Genomic DNA, 3,596 nt, shown 5'->3' with positions numbered 1-3,596 from the left:
GTTGGGCTTCAGGGAGTTGTGACCCTCATTGTGTTTTTCTAGGATATTTTAAAAAATTGTTTGGAGTGCTATCTCGTATTCATGAAGTTTCAGAGGTGTTCTTTGTCATGAAAGTATCATGATTCTCCATTAATTTTGAAAGATATTTTTACAGGATACATCAACCTAGGTTGCAGGTTGTTTTCTTTTAACCTTGAAATACCTCACTCCAGCCTCTCCTTGACTTGAGGATATGTGTGGAAATGTCTATTGAGATTCTGATAGGGTTTGCTTTGCATATATTTTTTTTTTTTCCTCTAACTGCTTGTAGTGCTTCATACTTCTGTTGTGTTCTGGGATCTTGACTATTATATGTCTAGGTGTAGACTTTTTTTAACCATACTTAATTGGAGTCCTATATGCCTCATTATCTGTATGTCAAGTTCTTTTCCTCAATTTTGGAGGTTTTCTATCATTAGTCTTGTGAGCAGTTCTTTTTTATGTCGTTTGTGCTTTCTCCTGCTTTTTTATGGACTCCTATCAATCTTACATTATTCTTCTTTGTGTCATGAAGGAGCTGTTGGATTGAATTCTCATGGTCCCTTACGATTTTTAATAGCACTCTCTTTTCATGGTCACTATTGGGTTTTAATCTTCTTTTTTCCCATTAAATTTATTGGTACATTTTACATATGCAATAGTAACATTCCTCATTGTTATCTTGTAACTTTTCATGATGTATCTTGGTTCTTATTTTTTCCCCTTTCCCCCACTTTCTCTTCATCCTTTCCACCTTTCCCTATTTACAAAGAATTTGTTTCTTTTATTTATTTTTTCATATTGTTTTTTCTTTTCCCTTCTTACCTTTCCCTATCCCTCCCATTTCCCCTATTCCTCTGGACGTTTACTTCCTGTGAGGTTCTCTGAGACCAACTAGTGATAAACTATAACATAAAAATAGAAGCAATAACACAGAATTAGCATAGCACACATATCCCCAAAGGGCTTTTTGGCAAAAGAACCCACTAATGGAGAAATAATGGCCTCATCCACAAGCAAAACAAAACAAAACAAAAACAAAAACAAAAAATATCACAGAAAAATTAACATGGATCATTGTCTTAAATGTAAAACATATAAGGCTATACATATTTTTAGAAGAAAAAAACACATACATCAGAGAAGTCTTCACAATCTTGGGCTGAATGTAAATAAATCTTATGTGCCACACTGTGCCCTGAAATAATTCTAAAACAGGAAATGGGAGGGAGGGGATAGAAGCACATAAAAAAGTAAGTAAAATATATTATATGCATCTTCCTGTTACCCACAAAAATGTAAATACTATGCACTGCAAACGTGTACTAATAAAAAAGGAACAAAATAGAAAGGACAAACGAATGAATCTGAGAAACAGACAGTTAATTCAGTAAGAATTTATCAGCATTTGTTCACTAGTGTGACTATTACTATTACTATAGTATTATACATAATGCAAGACAAAAGAGTAATGAATATAAAATTTTGTATAAACTCTTTCAACTATTTTTGGAACTTTTCCAAATCTTAAAACTACTTTAAAATAAATGTTCATTCCTTGTGCAAAAAAAAATAATAATAATAATAATTGGGAAGGGGAATGACCTTGAGCTAATGGCCAGCCTAGGATACCAAGCTAATGCAAAGCCAGCCTGAAACACAATGTGAGACACTGTCTAAAAAATGTTTAGCCTTTTATGTAATTTTTCATTGTAGTAAGAGATATATAACTGAATGTGTATTTTAACCAGGTTTAAGCATAGCTTATAATTATTAATTGCATTATCATTTTTATACAACCAAAAATGTTCTTATTTCATCTTCCCCACTGAAACTTTTAGTCACATGAATAACACCTAAATTCCACCAATCCCCAATCACCCCTGATTCTTATGTGAACCTCTAGAAAGTAATTGAAAACATTCTGCAGAGATCATATGAGAAATAAATGTTTACTGCTGAGTTATGGATATTAAATTTCACTACATTTTCAAAATGACATCCCAGGTGGATGCCAAACAACCTGAAATTAGACTCTACAACAGTGGAGCCTCTTCAGTGTGCTACTGATGTCCCTGTTCCTCAGGCTGTAGATGAAGGGATTCAGCATAGGGGTGACCACTGTGTACATCAGTGAGGGCACCACGCCCCTCCTGGAAGAATATGACTCAGCTGAACCAAGGTACACACCGATACCACTCCCATAAAATAAGCAAACAACTGACAGGTGGGAACTACAGGTAGAGAAGGCTTTGTGCCTCCCACCTGCTGATGGTATATTTAAAATGGAGGAAACAATTTTATAGTAAGAAAATAGTATCCCTAACATTGGAAAAAAGCCAAACATGGAACCAACCAAATACGTGACAAAGTTTTTTATCAAGGTATCAGAACATGAAAGGTTAAAGAGCTGAGTAGGATGGCAGAAAAAATTAGCAATTTCTACATCCTTGAAGCAAGTAAATTTCAAGGCAGTCACATTTTGTAGCTGGGAGTCAAAAAGGCTAAGAAAGAAACACACAAAAGTAGTAAGATACAGAGGCAAGGATTCATAATGACTGCATAGTGCAGAGGGTGGCAGATGGCCAGAAACCGGTCATAGGCCATCACTGTCAGAAGCATGTCATCCATACATCCAAACATTGAAACAAAAGACATCTGTGTCAGGCAGCCCACATAGGAGATGATCCTACTGTGAGTTAGAATGTCCACAATCAACTTTGGGACTGTGGTGGAGGTGAAACAGATGTCAGCCAAGGACAAGTTGGAAAGAAAGAAGTACATGGGGCTGTGGAGGTGGGAGTCAGAGATAACAGCCAGGATGATGAGCAGGTTACCAACCACTGTGACTAGGTACATGAACAGAAAGAGTCCAAAGAGGATGGGCTGCAGGTTTGGATCCTCTGAGAAACCAGCGAGATAAAATTCAAAGATGTATGTTACATTATGTATTTCCATACTGGTTGAACATATTTTCAGAAAAATCACTGGAAAAAATGAAATGAATAAATAGCAAACAAGACTCTCTGTAAGAAATTCAAGTATTCACAAGCAAAATATAGACACATGAGATCTATAGACCTTAAAACATAGTTGTCCATTGTGACAAGCTCCATTCACAGGAACGCTTTCAGTATAGGATCATTGTTTTCCACCTCTCTCTGGGCACTCTCACTTTATAGACACTAGTGCAAAGGTGAGAATATTTGAGATTAGAAATCTATGACCCTAGTACAAGATACTAAAAAATAAATAAATAGATAGATAAAAACTTTAAAAATAAGAATATGTGACATTTTAAAACTGTTCTTCTGGTTTCCATGAAAAATAAAACAAAATTTCATTGTAAAATATTTAGAGAATAACCTCAGTAAATATATGGTGTACCATAGTCTTAAAAGAAGGGCACAGATGTTAGTCAGAATACAAGTCATAGACAAAAATGACTCTCCCTTACAAAACAAATCAAATAGATCATAGCACAAAATTTTATTTTCAATATACTGAGAGAAACCAGTAGTATAAATGTAACAGATGAGTGAATGTAACGAAATAGTATTGGAACAATGAAATACAGA

General features: G+C 34.9%; 1 pseudogene; it reads right to left on the bottom strand.

The window, feature by feature from the left end:
- Positions 1-2,047: 2,047 nt before the first annotated feature.
- Positions 2,048-2,976, bottom strand: LOC104863327 (annotated as a pseudogene).
- Positions 2,977-3,596: the final 620 nt, after the last annotated feature.

This window comes from Fukomys damarensis, unplaced genomic scaffold (genome assembly GCF_012274545.1).
Source record: "Fukomys damarensis isolate Sample0158 unplaced genomic scaffold, DMR_v1.0_HiC HiC_scaffold_30, whole genome shotgun sequence".
Taxonomy (NCBI): Eukaryota; Metazoa; Chordata; class Mammalia; order Rodentia; family Bathyergidae; genus Fukomys; species Fukomys damarensis.
The sequence above is the reverse complement of the archived record's forward strand: the minus strand, read 5'-3'. Positions and strand labels throughout refer to the sequence as shown.